Source organism: Castanea sativa, chromosome 1 (assembly GCF_040712315.1).
Source record: "Castanea sativa cultivar Marrone di Chiusa Pesio chromosome 1, ASM4071231v1".
NCBI classification, from domain to species: Eukaryota; Viridiplantae; Streptophyta; class Magnoliopsida; order Fagales; family Fagaceae; genus Castanea; species Castanea sativa.
The window spans coordinates 24,626,676-24,647,814 of record NC_134013.1 but is presented as its reverse complement, the minus strand read 5'-3'; the positions used below and the strand labels follow the sequence as shown (position 1 = coordinate 24,647,814).

Here is a 21,139-nt window from a genome sequence, read left to right as displayed (position 1 = left end):
TGGCTGTGACAATGGTTGACTGTGACTGAGGTGTGGTTGCTATGGCTGAGGTGGTACTATTTGTGGTAGCCATGGGTCTCTGGTTTGTTTTTGTTTTTGTTTTTTTTGGCTGATAGTGGTATGAGAATGTGGATTCGGGTTGTGATGAGGTTGTGGGTTTGGGTTTGTAAGAGAGACACAGTGGTAAAATAAAAATAAAATTATTTAAATGGAGTCGTAAAAAAATAGAATGTTTGATGTTTGGTGGATTGTAAAATGGTATGTTAAAATTGATAAAGTAGGATTTTGAAATGGTAAATGCTAAAATATTTAGCATTCTTGATGAGAATTCTATAACTAGGTGTTAAAATTGACGAGAAATTATATACAAATCTGGTATGGTTAATTAATTTTTGTAGACATACTGAATCCATGACATAAGAGTCTTAGAATCATCCAAACATCAAGCCATTGTGTGTGTTTTTAAACTAGTTTGGCATATATTGAATATCCATAAAAAAAAGTAGTTATTGGTGTTGGCAGGTTGTATTCATATTGTGTGGAAGTACGAATATTTTACAATATGGGTTAATTCTATCCCAATTTATTTAATAATTGTGTAAAAACTTTTCAAAACTTAATATGACTTAGTTCTTAATTGGGTTGATATGACATTACTCACATAACATGTTTAAATGAAGTTGTAAAAATATCTTTATTTTGAAACTTAATATTGTTAATGTCAAATTTTATGCAAAATTAAAAAAAAAAAAAATTAAGTAGTAAAATATGTATAGAACTTGACATTGTTAATGTCGAGTTCTCCCTGAAACTTGATACAATATTATTAAATTTAAAAAACAAGCCATTTTTACTAAATATTTTGAAAAATAACTATTTTACTATATATTTTAAAAATATGAGGTATTATTTAGCCATTTTCTCTTCCTAGATGAGCATTGCCATTGCCACTTGGGTTTTTTTTTTTTGGTCGTTGTAAACTTGTAAAAGCCCATTTTATTATTATTATTTTTGATCAGATAAAAGCCCATTTTAATTGCAATTGCAATTGCAATAGGAAAGGAGAAAAGAAAGATAGAAAGAAAGGGTAATAATGAGAATTCGAGCACAAATAAGAGGGTTAACAATGTCATCACACTTCAAAGGAGAACTAGGGTTTTCTGATCTCGCTTCAGCTCTACCTTTTATCTCTCACAATGAGACTTAGGCGGCCAATCCTCTCTGTATATAAATTGGGGCAAACACCTTTCAGATCCACATCCCTCTCATCTTCTTGTTCGTTCGCTTCTCTCTCTTTAGAGCTCTTTTTCTATTTTATTTTATTTGCAGCTTGAGTTCTGGTTAGGTCAGGATTCAAATTCTCCATGGACGGAGCAGTGATGAGGAATAGAGATAGTCATGCACCACTCTGATGATGTTTACATCAATCTGTGCTGATAAATTTCTCACAACCCATATTTTATCTGAGCTCCTCTCTTTGTTTCCACTCTCTCTGTTGTTGCATTTATTTGGGCAGATTTCTTTTTATATTTTCAGTTTGTGTTTACTAGTTTATTTTCTGGGCAATCTTCTGGGTCTTTTATATTCTATAGATTTTTGAAGATGATGATGATGATTATAATTATTTATTTTTAAAAAAAATCTTAAGATGAAAGAAAAAAGGAGGAGCCAGGTGATGCGGTCTTCTGTTTAAGAAGATCGAACCATGATGCGGACCGTACAACATTTTGTTTATGGGGATAAACTTTGGTTTCTGATGGTTCCTTCTTTTCTTTCCTTTTAAATTCAGTGTTTGTTTCATGATCAAAAAAATATACACCCGAAATCCTCTTATTACAAACCTAACTTTTGGGTTGTGATAAGATTTCCTTTTTCGAGTTATGGCCTATTGGCTCGAAGAACAAGATTATTTGGGCAAAAAAATGTTAATAATACGATTTCATAGGAGGGATATTCCAAAAAGAATGTTAATATTACATCGCATCATTATTTGTTTTTTTTTTTTTGGTTGCCCACAGTGTATCCTCAAAGCTTTCAACCAGAGACTAATCACTGTTGTGATGTGCATAAATCATTGGCGGGGAGTTTGTTTTAAAAGTCTTGTTCCGGGACTGTAGCCTAGTCAAAGCATACCACTTTGAGACCAAGTGCTCAACCACTTGGCCAACTCCACTGGGTTCGCATCATTATTTGTTATCATCTATGATTTTAATATATTAGAAAAGTTAGATTCTAAAATTAGGGGATGCATGTTACAATGACATCTATTCATTTGTGTCAAAAAATTATTTGTACATGTATGGTTCACATTTTCATGCTTATTTAAGACCACTAATTATTAATTTATCCTTTGCTTATTTATTTTCCTAACCTTTCTTTCTGTTTTTTCCTTTTGGGAGATAAAAGGAGCAAAATAATCAACTTATTGATATTGGAAGAGCCAAAAGAATCTTCCAATGAATCATTTATGGGTCCAATGAAATTTATAGGTAAAGGAAGAAGTCTTGTCAAATAAATATTTTTCTTTCAATCCTTAACACGATATGTAAGGACCTCTACTACAGATAGTACTATGGACAAAACTTAGGTATCATTTTTGGGTTCAATGAAATTCATAGGTATAGGAAGAAACCCTGTCAAATAGATTATTGGACAAAATTTAGGTTCAGTACTTTAAGTGCTGTTCCTTCAGTTTTTCTCTTAAAATTTAGTCATGTGGCTATTTAATTAAAAAAATACACTTTCATCCCATAAGAAAAAATATACTGAAAATGAGAATTTAAGGAACAACACCTAAGTACTATATTTAAGTCTTACCCATAGTACTATACTCTTGATTATGAAATATTGATTACTTGTTGAACCCTACATATTGCCTAAAGGTAAGATACTCCATATACGTGTAAAATAATTATCTATTATCCACTAGGTATTATCTATAAAAAAATTATATTTTTATTACATTGCTTCAAAATAAAAATTACTCTCTATCCCGTAAAGCAACTTGGTATAGTATTAAGTTTAACTACAAAATTTATATACTATAATATATCTAGAGATGGATTCAAGTTACACCTTGTGTAACTCTTTAGAGTTACACATTTTTTAAACTATTGGATTTAAGTAGATCCAACGGTCAAAGACTCTCATTAATGTTAATATTTTAATTGATCTCATTTATTATCCTTTATTTAATACATTCCATATCTATATTTAAACCAAAAAAAAAGCCTACGTCTCTCTCTCTCTCCTCCATAATCACATTTTTCTCTGCTCTCTTTTTCTGCTCCATTGCTTTTCTCCAACTCAATTCCATTGCCTTTTTCTTAATTCCAATCTCACTACCATGCTCCTTGCCTCATCAACATGAACACTCCAAATCTTGTCTCATGAAATAAAATCTCAGTAATAATGGCAACGTAGTCCTTTCAACAATATTCTAGACATTTTTGTTGGCGTCTTTTTGTGAGCAACACATGTTTTTATACTTTAATATGTAGTCAATATATGAAATGTGGTAAAGAAATTCTTATACATTTTTATATTGATTCTTGTTGTGAATTGCAAGATGGTACAGGTACAGGTCCAGTCAAGAAATTCTCTAGCCTTAAGACTCTCATGGAAAGAGACTTGTTTCAAAGATATTTTCATGAGACTTAAAAAGAAAACTCTGTAATATTTTTATTTTTCAATGATCTCCATGGAATGGCCAAGTCTGGCACTTTTTCTAGAGGGGTTGTACCGTGGTAGTGGGAAGGTGATTGAGGGACATTGGGCAATAAATGTGAGAATATTCAATAAAAGTAGTTGACTTGGCATACAATAATTCTGTATTAATGAGATAGCAAGTAATAATTTATCACCGTTAGATCTAATGAGAATCTACGGTCTAAAAAGGGTGTAACTTTTATAAAGTTATACTAGGTGTAACTTTTATAAAGTTACACCAGGTGTAACTTGAACCTATTTCATATATCTATTATATTATTAAATTTGGATACATCTGGTGGGTTTCAGTTAGCTCAGCTGGTAAAGTCTCTGGTGGTGGTATAAGAGATCTGGGGTTTAATCCCCGCCTACACCAAAAACTGATTGGTGTCTTGGTCTGATAATAAAGAGCAATTATTAGGAGCAGACGCCATAAGTTGAAACTCTCTAAAAAAAAAAAAAATTGGATATATCTGACGAGTATCAAGTGAAGGTCGTCTAGGTTAAAGATGACCACAGCCACATCTAAGTAAGGGACGAGTGTAGGGGCAAAACCTTGTCAGTATACACAAGGAAGGCCTACGTACATTGAAAGCGTAAGTAAATACCATTAAGACAGCTGACAAGGAATAAGTGCGCTGGAACGGTTACAAAAGCAGTGATTACCCAATGGCCATCTATTACACCTTAAATACAAACTTCATTGTCAATTAATGTTGTGTTTCCTTCAGGAGAAAAATGCCCAAAGGAGCATTAACAGACATAACTACACTAACACGAAGCAAGCTATAAAAAGGGAATGCAACTCAGGTAAACGACATGAAAAACTGGATATACATTTGTGAGAGAATTCTTTGAGAGCCATTTAGCTGACTTTAGCATTGGAGCATTCTTAACTGGCCATGCCGGTGAGACTTCCTTTGCCTTTCCTTTCTTGACAGTAGGTATCGGAGCTCGTCCATTAACATTGACGAGGAGCATACTGACGAGATCAAATTTCAGCTTCATCAGTTTGGCGCTGTTTGTGGAAAAAAAAAAGGTGATTCTCTTTCAAGCCATTGTGTTCCTATCGATAAACCTCCTGCCGCTTGATGGACTCTACACCAACACCACCCCCAGACCTTGTGGTGATGGCTTAACAGATCCAAGCTCTGACAGCAAATGTGCAAGAGCTAATGAAGCAGAACGAAGAACTGAAGTGCCGAGCTTGTCTAGAGGGCAGTAATGCTTTGCACCATTGATGCAGCCGTAGCAGACATGATGAGGAAGTTAGCAGCCCTGAAAATAGCAAGGGAAAGGATACATTAGAATACATTGGGTAGTCCACGCATGACAACGATAACATGTTGAAGAGCTTACGAAGGGAGCTGGATGAGGTAAAGAATGCAATGAAGGGGAAAACAACAATGAACCTTGATGGCATGCTTAAACGAATAGATTCACCTTTCACAGCCAGTGTGTTGGAGTGCCCCCTGCCTCCAAAATTTCGTTTGCCATAGCTGGAGTTTTATGATGGCATAAAGGACCCGCTTGACCATATAGGGGCCTTCAAGACTATCTTAAACCAACAAACCCCAGATGAAGTTATATGTAGATCTTTTCCTGCCACCCTCAGTGGGGCTGCTAGGGTATGGTTTAGTAAGCTGCCAGCATCTTCAAGAGCGAATTTTGAACAGCTCAGTGACTCATTTGTTCGGCACTTCATTGGGGGCAGTGTCACAAAAGGCCAACCTCGTACTTGGTAACAGTAAAGTAGCAGGAAGGGGAAAGCTTAAGGGATTATGTGAAGCGTTTCAATAAAGCTGTGCTGGAAATCGATGAAGCTAATGACCAAGTGATCATGACGACCTTGCAGGCTGGACTCAACAACCTTGACCTCGTCTTTTCGTTGGGGAAGACGTCACCAACTTCTATGATAGATCTCTTGTTTAAAGCTCGGAAGTACATGAACGGAGAGGATGCCCTCATTGCGAAGGGGCTAACAGGAAAAAGGAAGAAGGAAGAACCTAGTGACTCCCAAGGAAAGAAGAAGGATCGTAAAGACTTGTATTCAGAGACTAAGGTCAGCAGGAGCAGCTCTGACACTCTGAAGAAGAAGATGAACTTCACCCCATTAGTGATGCCCGCAGACAAAATCCTGATGCAGATTAAGGATGAACCAAGCTTGAAATGGCCCAAGCCGCTAAGCACGTCCTCTAGAAGGCATGACCCGAAGAAGTATTGTCGTATTCACAAGGATCATGGCCATTACATGGATGAATGTTGTGACTTAAAAAGAATAGATTGAAGAATTAATTCAATGGGGAAAACTCCAAAATTCATCAAGAGGGACCATCAGCCCTAGTCGAGGACTGACGACAAGCCTCATGACGATGCCAAGGACGATGGACGGGATCATCCAAAGTAGGCCGTGTGTGAAATAAGGATAATAACAGCAGGACCTGTATCAGGAGGATCGTACAAGTCTCTGAAGAAGACTTATCAAAGGCAGATCAACAATGTTCACATCAAGCATCCATCTCCAAAGTTGAACGGGATTCTATTGGAATTAAGCAACCCTATGATGATCCGCTCATTATTCTGCTACAAATTGAAGGTTTTAACACAAGGACAGTGTTGGTTGATAACGGGAGCTCTGCGGATATAATGCACATTACGTCCTACCAATAGTTGAGGTTGGACCCAAGGTGGCTTAGACCTTTCAAATCTCCGTTGGTCAGTTTCAGTGGAGATCGTATCCATCCAAAGGGTATCATCTCATTGTTAGTCACAGTAGGAACACATCCAGCCCAAATAACAAAACAGATCGATTTCTTGGTCATCGATTGCCCATTGTCCTACAATGTCATCCTGGGACGACCTATACTGAATCGGCTTAAAGCAGTAACCTCAACCTATTGCCTCAAGGTGAAGTTTCCTACCCCACATAAGATAGGGGAAATACGCAGGGATCAGCTTGTTAGGATTAGTGCCCTTAAATCCTATTGTATAATGCTATGTATGACATTATGTAAGACATGATGTATAACTTAATATTGTGATTGATAAAGTTATTTTATTATTATCTAAAATAATGGTAACATGAATATGAGACATTATCATATAGTCCATGAGATGCATTGTATGTGATTTATGTGAAAAGTCACAGAAGATGTAAATCACAAGTTCTTTGTAAACTCAGAATTTATAGTTCGTAGTCGGTGATGAAATTGGGCATTTCATCTGCGAAGACTATAACGTGTCAACTACGATGATTTGTCTTGATCATGGAAGTGGAGACTTCTAGTTGATATGTTGATATGTTTTAAGAGTTAAGACATATTGAACCGCCTTGTGAGATTTATTATTCTCCTAATGACTCGTCAAATGAATAATAAATCTCACGACTTCTATTTGCATGAACTCTTAATCCCGAGAGAATAATGGACCTCGATCATGAAGTGTAGGTTGCTTTGATATATCGGGGAGTGAGATCCGAAGTGACGGTCAAAAACCTCGCATGTTGGGCGCCACATTTAGTGTTGATGGAACATATATTCTCAAGATGGAATTCATAGTCTCTTAATGGAGGTATAAAATATTCCCTTGAGATAAGTTTAATGGTTTTGCTTATTCGAGAGTTAGGCCTAACCACTTTAGTAAGAAATTACTAAAGTATATATTTATGAAATTGGATTTCATAAATATATATAATGAATAACTTTAAAGAATTAAACCGAGTACTCAAGGATAAGATGTAGTAATTTACAAAGTGGCAGTCTACGTTTATGACTTTGTGTTACTACGAATATTTTATGAAGGGGTTACGTGTATAATAAAGTCTTGGGATATAATTTATTAATAAGGCCTAGAGTGCAATTATATTTATATAGTGGTATTAAATATAATTAATGGTAACTTTGGACTTGTCAAGAGTTGACGGAAAAGCCCAAGGCCCATTGGAGCTAGTGTCTTATTGGTCCCTTTTGGTCCCACTCCAAGCCACACACTAAAGCCCAATTGGAAAGGCCCAATAGGCTAACCCAATTAGATAATCAGTTAGTTATAAAGGGAGAAACATACAGAATTTTATTAGAAGAAGAGATTAGAAAAGAAAAAGACACGGTGTGTGAGAGAGTGTGAGACACACTTTCATTCTCCCTTTGAAAAATTGATTGAGAGACCACACATGTTGGGCGTAAAGTGGAATTGGAGTGAAGATTAAAAGTGTTCCCAAGTGCTTCTAATCTTTGTTTTGAATTTCTCCACACCAAGGTATGCTATCTTGTTCTTAAATTCTGAAATTTACATAGTGCACGTTATCAACCATGAATGAAATAGATCTCGTCTGCCATTGTGGGTTTTGCATGAGATGCAAAACCAGAATTTTTCCTTCAATTGGTATCAGAGCCAGGTTTTCATATCATGATTGTATAGCGTGTGATTGAATTTTAGAATTTAAGAAAACCGTTATCTTTGTGTTTTCAAATTACTGCATAAAGTTATTGTTACCAATTATATATTGTTATTTAATTGTTATTGAAATAACTGTCATGTTTCATATCACTATTCAAAGATAATGGTGCTAATGTTAATATGGGTTTGAATATAACTATTGCATTTAAATGTCCTGTGCTTGTATGATGCCAAGAAGATCAAGTGAATAGTGTCGTGTCTGGTTGCATAGATACAGTTATTATTTTATGAAGTAACTGTTTTGTAACTGTTAAATATATGGACTATCTGGACTTTTTCTTGTACTGTTTGGCATTCTTTGCATGACTTGGAATTTAACTACTTGGTTTAGAATAAGACAGAATAATGATACACGGATTGAATGCCATAACTGTCATGACCATTTTGTCAATGCATTGCTTGATATTTTCTTGCACCTTTTGGACTAATGCATGGTTTGACCATTCTATTGCTTTGAAAAAAAAAGGTGAATCCGTGACCATTCTATTGCTTTGAAAAAAAGGTGAATCCGTAAGGATTCTTTTCTTCTCTGACAATTGTATATATATATATATATATATATATATATATATAAAATATAATATAATAATCATATATTATATATATATATATTATAATATATATATATAAAGTAATAATTATATATTATATATATTAATTTGTATATTATATTATATATAATATAATATAAATTTTTATATGTAATAAAGATTTTTATTACGTTATATATATTTACATATGTTAATGCTAGTCTAATGAAATTTATTCCTAATTAGATTAGGATTATATTTTTTCACGTGTCTAGCATTATTATCATTCTTGATCTTAAAAACCTTTATTTTAAAATATCTAGTGGGAGAGAGATTCAAGGGTTGGATCTCACGGACTCCATGTTGCTGTATAGTGTGAAATATATACTTTGTCTTTGCCTCGAGCTTAGCATTCCATGCGGAGAGTATTTATTTCATGGACCTACAAGATTGAATTTCTTGGTTTATAGTGGTTTGATAAACACCTTGTCTTTGCTTCGAGCTTTGCATTCCATGCGGAGGGTGTTTTATCATGGTACTACAAAATAAGCCTGTTAAAGGGATGAGATGTGGTTACACATGATTCTAGACAATGGTATACACTAGACTAAGTATTTTAGTATCCTCTATGCTGAGTTCTTACTATTATTACTTAGAGGCTAAATGTAAAACGGCATATTATTAGTGTTTGATAAGAGTTATCATGATAGCACTAATAATGAGAATAGTTCTTAATCAATCATAGTATTTTATGTTCACTCTATGCTGAGGGATATTGAATATGAGATTGGGTTGTCGTTGCATATGTTATTTTATGGTTTTATTAAGGTTCCATATTATATGCTTTTATGCTAAATTGATAATGTCTAATTTACTTATTATATTCATGTTTATTATTTTCAGATTTTGTCATGGCATCATTTAGCCCACTTGTTTCTATTCTTAACCAAAACAAACTGACTGGATCTAACTATGTTGATTGGAAAAGAAATTTGGACATTGTTCTTACCGGCCGAAGAGCACAAATATGTGCTTACTCAACCATGTCCTAACTTTCCTTCATTAGATGCTCCTTCGAGGAAAAACGGCGATATGATCGTTGGCAGAAATCTAATGAGATGGCTAAGTGCTACATCCTAGCATCTATCTCAAATGTTCTACAAGCATCAAATGCGGGATGTAGAACTTGCTTCGGACATAATGCATAGTCCGAAGGAGATGTTTGGTGAGCAAGGCCGGTTCCGCAAGGCAAGAAACCATGAGGCAAATTTATAATACCAAAATGGTACCGAGAAGTTCGGTGAGGAGCATTGTCTTAGGATGATTGCTAATCCGAACACATTGGAAGTTTTAGGTACCGACATTGATGGAGAATCCCAAGTGAATATGATACTCCAAATCCTACCAGAATCATTCAAGGAATTCAGACTCAATTATAATATGAACAAAAAGATTTATTCTTTGTTTGAATTAATGAATGAGTTAGTGGCGGCGGAAGGCATCCTTGGTACTTCTAGTGTTGAAGTCAATGTGGGTGAAGCTTTTACTTCTCAACCTAAGTCGAAAGGCAAGGGTAAGAAGAAGAAGAAGAAGGACTTCACTAAGAAAGATGGTAAACAAATTGCCTTAGGGGTTGCCAACAAAGGAAAGACAACCAAAGGAAAGTGTTTCCATTGTGGTGAGAGAGGACATTGGAAGAGGAATTGTCCAATATTCAAGGCTGCCAAGAATAAGGGTATAAAAAGTTCATTTCTTCTTGAAATATGTTTGGTACAGAATCCAACAGATTCCTGGTGTGTGGATTTAGGTTGTACTAATCATATCTGCAATTCTTTGCAAGGGTTCCAGGAGACCAGAAAGTTGAATGAGGGAGAACTATTTCTTACTTTGGCTGATGGGAGCAAGATTCCGGTTGAAGCTGTTGGAGTGTTTAATTTGTGTTTTAAATCTAGAGTTTTAATATTGGAAGACTGTTTGTATGTACCTAATGTTCGTAGGAATTTAATTTCTGCAACTTACTTAGGTAAACATGGATATTGTGTTATCCTGAAAGAAAATGTTGTAATAAAGAAGGATAAAATGTTTATCTGTTCTGGCAATATTGTAGATGGTCTTTATATTTTAACTCCTGATAAGCATGAATTATACAATTCTGAATTGGATAGTAACTCTCATGTGAAATCATTAAAGAGAAAGTTTCCTTCTACTAGTGATGCATATTTATGGCACTTGCGTTTAGGTTATATTAATTCAAGTAGGATTCAAAGACTAATCAAAGATGGACTTTTATAGCCCATGGACTTTGATGGTTTTCCAGTTTGCGAATCTTGTTTGAAAGGTAAGATAACCAAATGACCTTTTAATGCAAAAGGTAGAAGAGCGCAAGATTTGTTAGAACTAGTACATTCAGATGTATGTGGTCCTATGTCAATCCAAGCAAGAGGTGGCTATGAGTATTTCATTACTTTTACTGATGATTACTCTAGATTTGGTTATGTGTACCTAATGAAACGGAAGTCCGAAGCCTTTGAAAAGTTCAAAGAGTTTAGGGCTGAAGTTGAGAATCAATTGGGTAAACACATAAAGGCCATTCGATCTGATCGAGGTGGCAAATACCTTCTTGGTGGTTTCAAGGATTACTTGACTGAAAATGGGATTATATCCCAGTTGATCGTACTGGAACTCCACAACAAAATGTTGTAGCATAAAGAAGGAATAGGACTCTTTTAGATATGGTTAGATCCATGTTGAGTTATTCGACTCTACCAATTTCTTTTTGGGGATATGCCTTAAATACTGCAATGTATCTTCTGAATTTAGTACCTTCAAAGTCTATTCCTAAAACACCTGTAGAGTTGTGGAATGGGCGTAAGCCTAGTATGAGACATCTCCACATTTGGGGTTGTCCAGCACATGTGTTGAAAGGAAAGTCTGACAAGTTACAGTCTAAAACAGAAGTGGTATTTTTTGTAGGGTATCCAAAAGGAACAGTTGGAGGTTTATTTTATAGTCATAAGGATAATAAAGTGTTTGTTAGCACAAATGCCAAATTCTTGGAAAATGACTATATGAATAATTTTACTCCTAGAAGTTGAGTTGTCTTGGCTGAAATGAATGAGCCTATAGTTGAACAACCAATGGATGAAACTAGGGATGATGTGGCTGTATTAGATACACCACAAGATACTACTTATGAGATATCTAGTACACAGGTGCCTCGTCGTAGTGGGAGAATTGTTCGGCCTCATATAAGATTCATAGGTTTGGGAGAAACTTATGAGGCTATCTCAGAAGAGGCTGAATCGGATCCTTACACTTATGATGAAGCAATGAGTGATATAGATGCACATCATTGGGTCCAAGCTATGAAATCTGAATTGGATTCTATGGATTCCAATCATGTATGGGATCTTGTAAAGGCGCCTAACGGCATTAAACCTGTTGGTTGCAAATGAGTTTACAAGAGAAAGAGAGGGATAGATGGAAAGGTTGAAACCTTTAAAGCAAGACTAGTGGCGAAAGGGTATACACAAAAAGAAGGTATTGATTATGATGAAACTTTTTCGCCAGTAGCCATGCTTAAATCTATCAGAATTCTCCTATCCATTACTGCTCATTATGATTATGAGATTTGGCAAATGGATGTCAAGACTGCATTTCTTAATGGCAATCTTGAAGAAGAAATATATATGTTGCAACCAGAAGGTTTCATAGCAAAGAACCAAGAGCATATGGTATGCAAGTTAAATAGGTCCATTTATGGACTTAAACAAGCATCTAGGTCATGGAACATCAGATTTGATCAAGTAATCAAGTCATTTGGTTTTGAACAAAATCTTGATGAACCATGTGTGTACAAAAGGCATCGAGACAAAGTAGTAATGTTCCTAGTGCTTTATGTTGATGATATTCTACTCATTGGAAATGATGTAGGGGTAATGTCATCGGTTAAAGTTTGGTTGTCAAGCCAATTTGATATGAAGGACTTGGGTGAGGCTAACTTTATTCTAGGGATCAAGCTTTGGCGAGATCGCAAGAATAAGATGTTAGGCTTATCACAAGCTGGATATATAGATAAGGTTCTAGAACGGTTTAGCATGCAAAACTCCAAGAAAGGATTGCTTCCTTTTAGACATGGAGTTCCTCTGCCCCGATGACCAAAGGCCTAAGACTCAAGAGGAAGAAAATATGATGAGACAAGTTCCTTATGCTTCGCAAAGGGGGAAGTCTCATGTATGCCATGCTTTGTACTAGACCGGATATTTGTTTTTCGCCTGGCATGGTCAGCCGATATCAATCAAATCCAGGACCAAAACATTGGCAAGCTGTAAAGCATATTCTCAAGTATCTTAGGAGAACGAGAGATTATATGCTTGTTTACCATAGTGAGGATTTGATTCCCATTGGTTATACAGATTCAGACTTTCAGTCAGATCTAGATTTTAAGAAAATCCACTTCAGATGTGTTTTCACCTTGGGAGGTGGAGCCATAAGTTGGAGGAGCGTAAAGCAATCTTGTATTGCGGACTCCACCATGGAAGCCGAAGTACGTTGTGCTTGTGAAGCAAAGAAGGAGGTCGTTTGGCTCAAGAAATTCCTTTCTGATCTTGGTGTTGTGAGAATGGAGCAAGTTCCCATCACATTGTTTTGTGACAATAGTGGAGCGGTTGCACAATCAAAAGATCCAAGGAATCACAAGAAAGGAAAGCACATTGAGAGGAAGTACCACATCATTCGAGACATTGTTGCTCGTGGAGATGTTGTGGTAGCAAAGATTGAAAGTGCAAATAATCTAGCAGATCCTTTTACCAAAGCCTTGCCTCAAAGGACTTTCGAGTCACATTTGGAGGGAATGGGAGTTAGATTAGTGCACAATAGTCTTTAGGGCAAGTGGGAGATTGTTAGGATTAGTGCCCTTAAATCCTATTGTATGATGCTATGTATGACATTATGTAAGACATGATGTATAACTTAATATTGTGATTGATAAAGTTATTTTATTATTATCTAAAATAATGGTAACATGAATATGAGACATTATCATATAGTCCATGAGATGCATTGTATGTGATTTATGTGAAAAGTCACAGAAGATGTAAATCACAAGTTCTTTGTAAACTCAGAATTTATAGTTCGTAGTCGGTGATGAAATTGGGCATTTCATCTGCGAAGACTATAACGTGTCAACTACGATGATTTGTCTTGATCATGGAAGTGGAGACTTCTAGTTAATATGTTGATATGTTTTAAGAGTTAAGACATATTGAACAGGACCGCTATGAGATTTATTATTCTCCTAATGACTGTCAAATGAATAATAAATCTCACGACTTCTATTTGCATGAACTCTTAATCCTGAGAGAATAATGGACCTGATCATGAAGTGTAGGTTGCTTTGATATATCAGGAGTGAGATCTGAAGTGACGGTCAAAACCTCAGTATGTTGGGCAGCCACATTTAGTGTTGATGGAACATATATTCTCAAGATGGAATTCATAGTCTCTTAATGGAGGTATAAAATATTCCCTTGAGATAAGTTTAATGGTTTCAGTTATTCAGAGAGTTAGGCCTAACCACTTTAGTAAGAAATTACTAAAGTATATATTTATGAAATTGGATTTCATAAATATATATAATGAATAACTTTAAAGAATTAAACCGAGTACTCAAGGATAAGATGTAGTAATTTACAAAGTGGCAGTCTACGTTTATGACTTTGTGTTACTACGAATATTTTATGAAGGGGTTACGTGTATAATAAAGTCTTGGGATATAATTTATTAATAAGGCCTAGAGTGCAATTATATTTATATAGTGGTATTAAATATAATTAATGGTAACTTTGGACTTGTCAAGAGTTGACGGAAAAGCCCAAGGCCCATTGGAGCTAGTGTCTTATTGGTCTCTTTTGGTCCCACTCCAAGCCACACACTAAAGCCCAATTGGAAAGGTCCAATAGGCCAACACAATTAGATAATCAGTTAGTTATAAAGGGAGAAACATACAGAATTTTATTAGAAGAAGAGATTAGAAAAGAAAAAGAAACGGTGTGTGAGAGAGTGTGAGACACACTTTCATTCTCCCTTTGAAAAACTGATTGAGAGACCACACATGTTGGGCGTAAAGTGGAATTGGAGTGAAGATTAAAAGTGTTCCCAAGTGCTTCTAATCTTTGTTTTGAATTTCTCCACACCAAGGTACGCTATCTTGTTCTTAAATTCTGAAATTTACATAGTGCACGTTATCAGCCATAAATGAAATAGATCCTTGTTCGTTGCTTCCGCTGTGGGTTTTGCATGAGATGCAAAACCAGAATTTTTTCTTCACAGCTGCTGGCTCGAGAATGTTACCAGGCAGTGCTAGCATCCAAAGAAAACCATGCCTGGGTGGTAGAAGAAGAGCCAAAGAAGCCTGCCCAAGATTTGGAAGACATAAACCTCGTAGAAGGAGACCCTACCAAGGTCACGAAGGTTGGAGCAGGGCTTGACTTAGCCTTGAAGAACAAGATCGTGGAATTCTTGAAGCAGAACTTGGATATCTTTGCTTGGACCCATGAAGACATGCCAGGTATAGACAACAAAGTGATAGAACGCCGGTTGAATGTCGACCCCACTAGAAAGCTCATCCAGCAGAAGCGAAGAGTTTTTGCCCCAAAAAGAAATGAAGCTGTGGTGGAAGAAGCAGAGAAGCTCTTAACTGTTGGGTTCATCAGGGAAGTTTTTTACCCTGAATAGCTCGCCAACGTCGTCATGGTGAAGAAGTCCAACGGGAAATGGCGCATGTGCGTTGACTTTATAGATCTTAATTGTGCTTGCTCGAAAGACAGCTTTCCACTTCCTAGGATCGATCAGCTAGTAGATTCAATAGCTGGCCACGAGCTACTAACCTTCATGGACGCATTTTCAGGCTACAACCAAATTCGCATGAGCGAAGAGGACCAGGAGAAAATGGCCCTTGTCACTAGCTAGGGGCTGTACTGTTATAGGGTTATGCCATTCGACCTGAAGAATGCAGGGGCGACCTACCAAAGGCTGGTGAACCACATGTTCAGCAAACAGATTGGACAAAATATGGAAGTATATGTGGACGACATGCTTGTGATGGGCAGAAAATAGAGTTACATTTGGTGAAGTTTATGGATCAAATCGTACATAACATCTGGTTGATATAAAATTTGACCTGCATGTTAAGAATATAAAGAACATGCAATCTAACGATTAAAATTTTCAAAATATGTAGTTATGTTAACTTTTTAGTGGGAATTGTCGCTAATACAACTAATTTTGTAACCAAACTTTATCTACATATATACTTTCATAAATTTTGCTCATAATCAAACAAGTTTCTTTGTAATGTACATCAAAGTTATCGCTAAAGCGAGTTAGTTCCAAGGCTCCAATCACTAGTTAAATCTTCTATCTCATGTATTGTGCTCCACTCCATACTTTACCAATAAAATTTGGACAGCTGGCTTCTTTCATTAAATGACATAACGTAAGATTTTAATTGTTAATGTAGTTGAGGTAAATCTCATATTAACCTCTAGTTTAGCCGCTTTTGGTTTTTTTTTTTTTCCTTTTCTTTTCTTTGTGGTCTCAAGCTTGTTCATCTTCTTCCTTACTAAACACCAGTCATAGACACATCCACCTCTCTCTACCGACTACCGATCACCAACTCTCCCTCTCTTCGAATCTTTTGCTCGTTCTTGCAAAAACCCATTATGCGATCTATTGGTTTGTGGAAAGGAAATAGTGGGTTTTTTTGTTACCGAGCTTTTTGAGGGTTCGATGTGGGAGTAATGATTTTTTAGAGTTGAGATTTAGGTTTATGTTATGAAATTTTTATGAAATCATGTTCTCTAGCCTATGGAAAATTCAAAGTTATTGAAGAAAAGTGTGGAGAGTGTGGTGGGCCTTTTTTGTGTTTTGGGCTGGAATGCTCCTGCTGTACCATGGCTTGTGATTTTGGGGTAGGAGAGTCGGAACTAGCCTAACTAAAACACACCTTAGACCAACTTGTGCGCAAGTTGGGCCCCTTATTATGCTGACGCATCCAGGCAGGAATCTTGAATGTATCACGTACTCACGGTAGGAAAGACTGTTACAAATGTTATAGCAGGTGTGAGAGACCGCGCTTCTTGAGGAAATGAGATTTGGATGCTTATGGCATCTCTCTTTTGGATAATTGTATGGAGTCGCCACTTATTTTTTATAAAAAAAAAAGAAAAAAGAATATACAACTCACATGTCCAAAAATACCTCAAATGTCATTAATTGATTATAGAAATACAATTTGGTATAGTAACTTTACAAGGCTTTGGTCCTAGATACAATCTATGTAAAAATTACAAAGTTTTGATCCTAGTTACAATCTACCAAAACAAAAGTTAAAACACTAGTCTACTATCCAAAAACCTAAGTTCCGTGGCTAGGTTACGGAATGGGAAGGTGTTAGGCACCCATTCCGCCCATATGGAGTCTAGTCTTCTAAACTTTAAATGACCATTAAATATCCTTTCAAAAGATGCATGATATTACAATGACATATTAACAAAAAAGACCTAACCTAAATATTAATTCATTCTTTGAAAATCCAAAATCTGCAATTTTTATTTAAGAAAAAAAAAATTCAAATTTGTATTTAATGAAAATGTAGATCACTTTTGTATATAAAATTCAGATCTGTATTTAATGAAAATACAGACTAGTTTTGTTTAGAAAAATTCAGATTTGTATTTAATGAAAATACATATTAGTTTTGTATGCTTGAAAAATTCAGATCTATATTTGATGAAAATACAGATAAGTTTTTGATAAAAAAAGTTTTAGAAAAAGTTTTAGATCTATATTTAGTGAAAGTACAGATCAGTTTTGTATGCTTGAAAAATTCAAATATGCATTTAATGAAAATACAGATAAGTTTTGTATGCTTGAAAAAAGATTTGTATTTAATGAAAATACAGATAAGTTTTTGATCAAAAAATGTTTCAGATCTGTATTTAGTGAAGATACAGATCTATTTTTTGTTTTAAAAAAAGAAGAAGTTTTGGTGATTAACTGCAGATTTTGAAATTACAGAAGAATTAAAACATGAATATGTTAATTAACTAAGAAAACTCCAACTAAACATATGAGCTTGGCATATATAAATTGTGAACAAGATCATAATGAAATCAAACACATATTAACAACAACCATGCAATGAACTACACAAACATATCAAATAAAAGAAAAGAAAAAATAAATGCAAAAACGAAATTAAATACCTACTTGCATGAATATAGCCTTCAATGGAAGAATACTTTAGAAATCAAAGAAATTTTCACCTCTTTGAGATCTAAAATATTTTACTTACAAACAAGAAGTTCTTAAAGTCAAGGCTTGCAGGACATCTTTAACGCATGGGGAGCAAAGAAGTTAGAAAAAAAGGGCTTGATAAATGATCTTTTTCCTCTATTTATAGAGGTTGGGATGCTTGAAAAATAAGCTGAATGAGATCGAATACTAATTGGAATGCATCCTTATCAAAAGATAAGTTTTATCTTAATTAGAAGGTTCTCGGGTTGGGCCATGAATTCAGGCCAATCGACATTTGCCATGTGCTGATTGGCACTCCAAGAGTGCCTATTGGCTCTCTTGGGTGCCGAGCCCCCTTTTCAATTTTGGTTTGATTTGGACTCATTTTTTTTAGGGTTTTTTTCAGTTGGGAATTGCACCTAGACGCATTTTTAATTCATATTCTAAAAACTAATCCTTTTTCTTGATATTAAGGTCTTTAGAGTAATAATTATATGATATATAAATAATCTTATAAGACTTAGTTATCAACAATTTCTTTATTATCTGATTATCCACTTTATTCTTATGCAAGAAGGCTTATTTTTGACAAAAACTAACAACCAATCATAAAATTAAATAATTATTTTTAATCTTTTAACCAATTAGAATTAATTTAAATTAATCACGTGTGATCGATTCCACCCAATCAAAATGCATGCAAACTGTGAAAACTTGATCATGTGATATCTTTCAATCCGACGGTCTGATTTAGGAATCGGGCATACCATCGCGACCGTTAGAATCTCAAGATCATTTTTATGATATGCAATGAATGAATTAGTGCATGTAATGCAACTATGATTTTTTTGGGTATATAAATGGTCATTCTAACCATTTTCCAAGATTAAAATATGGGTACAAAATCAAGTGTTTATAGAATGCCCCTCATTGACAGAGTTTGCAAAGCGAATGTCAATATAAAACAAAGACACGGATTTTAGCAGCCATGATTTAATCGAGGTTGACTTTTCAAAGATCACCTAGCCTTAAAACCTAAAACCTTGGGGATATAGAACTAGTGTTTTGTTGTTTTGAAAAATGAGAACTATGAACACTTGATCTACTTGATAGTTGATAAACCTGAATTAAATCTTGAAATCTGAGGTGACTCAGAGGCTTCTCTATCTCAGTCTGAATCTGGGGTGACCAAGAGGCTTCTCTATCTTGATCTGAATTTGAGGTGACTGAGAGGCTTCTCTATCTTGGTGTGAATCTGGGGTGATTGAGAGAGTTCTCTATCTTAATCTGAATTTGAGGTGACTGAGAGGCTTCTCTATCTCAGTTTGAATGTTGGGCGATTGAGTGGCTTCTCTATCTCAATTTGAATCTGAGGTGACCGAGGCTTCTCTATCTCGATTTGAACTAGGGCGACCAAGAGGCTTCTCTATCTTGACCTAAATCTGAGGTGACTGAGAGGCTTCTCTATTTCGATTTGAATTTGGGTTGATTGAGAGGCTTCTTTATCTCAATATGAATCTGCGGTGACCGAGAGTCTTCTCTATTTCAGTTTGAATCTGAGGTGACCGAGAGGCTTCTCTATCGCAATCTAAATCTAAGGTGACCAAGAGGCTTCTCTATCTCAATCTGAATCTATGGTGACCAAGAGGCTTCTCTATCTTGGTTTGGATCTGGGATGATTGAGAGGCTACTCTATCTCAATTTGTGTCTGAGGTGACCAAGAGGCTTCTCTATCCTGGTTTGAATCTAAGGCGATTGAGAGGCTTCTCTACCTCAATTTGAGTCTGAGGTGACAGAGAGGCTTCTTTATCTTGGTTTGAATCTAAGGTGATTGAGAGGCTTCTCTATCTCAATTTGAATTTGAGGTGATTGAGAGGCTTCTCTATCTCAGTTTGAATCTGAGGCGATTTAGAGGCTTCTCTATCTCAATCTGAGTCGTAGGTGACTAAGAGGCTACTTTATCTTGGTTTGAATCTGAGGTGATTGAATGGCTTCTCTATCTCAATCTGAGTCTAAGGTGACCAAGAGGCTTCTCTATCTCGGTTTGAATCTAGGGCGATTGAGAGGCTTCTCTATCTTAATCTGAATCTAGGGTGATTGAGAGGCTTCTTTATCTCAATTTGAATTTAGGGCGACCGTGAGGCTTCTCTATCTTGGTTTGAATCTAGGGTGATTGAGAGGCTTCTCTATTTCAATCTTAATCTGAGGTGACTGAGAAGCTTCTCTATCTCGGTTTGAATTGGGGCGATTAGGAGGCTTCTCTATATTAATTTGAATCTAGTGTGACCGAGAGGCTTCTCTATCTCGGTTTGAATATGAGGCGATTGAGAGGCTTTTCTATCTCAATCTGAATCTGAAATGACTAAGAGGCTTCTCTATCTCAGTTTGAATCTGGGGCAATTGAGAGGTTTCTCTATCTTAATCTGAATCTGAGGTGATTGAGAGGCTTCTCTATCTCAATTTGAATCAGAGGCGATTGAGAGGCTTCTATATCTCAGTATGAGTATAAGGTGACCGAGAGGCTTCTCTATCTCGGTCTGAATTTGAGGTGATTGAGAGGCTTCTCTATCTTAATTTTAAGTCTAGAACGACCAAGAGACTTCTCTATCTCGGTTTGAATCTGGGGTGATTGAGAGGCTTCTCTATCTCAATCTGAATATAAGGTGACCGAGAGGCTTCTCTATCTCGGTTTTAAATTGAGGTGATTGAGAGGTTTCTTTATCTCAATCTGAATCTGGGGCGACTGAATGGCTTCTCTATCTTAATCTGAATCTAGGGCGACTGAGAGGCTTCTCTATCTCAGTCTGAATCATTTGAGGGGGATTGAGAGCTCTATTTGCCCATTTTGAATTAGAATGATTGATAACTCTATTCGCCCAACTTGTGTTTTGAAGTCTGAAATTTCCTGCCATAGACGAGAAAATTTATATTAGAATCATGAGGATTGAGAACTCTGATTATTCAAATTTGGAATTTATCAATCAAGGGATCGGGAGAATTGAGGTTGATTTTTTCAAAGGTTTGGGAGTACTAAAGTCAATTCATTGAAGGTAGGAAAGCTATTGTCGATCCTGGGGAGAGTAGGAGAACTAAGGTCAATTCTATTGATTTCAGAAAAACTAAAGTCAATCTTTTGAAGGTAGGAGAGT

General features: G+C 35.8%; 1 non-coding gene across 1 annotated transcript; it reads left to right on the top strand.

Annotated features, from left to right (window-relative positions):
* The first annotated feature begins 1,371 nt into the window (after nt 1-1,371).
* On the top strand, nt 1,372-1,471 carry LOC142622954 (small nucleolar RNA Z221/R21b). The gene has a single exon (XR_012841991.1). It is a non-coding gene; the product is annotated as a small nucleolar RNA Z221/R21b (small nucleolar RNA).
* The last annotated feature ends 19,668 nt before the right edge of the window (nt 1,472-21,139 follow it).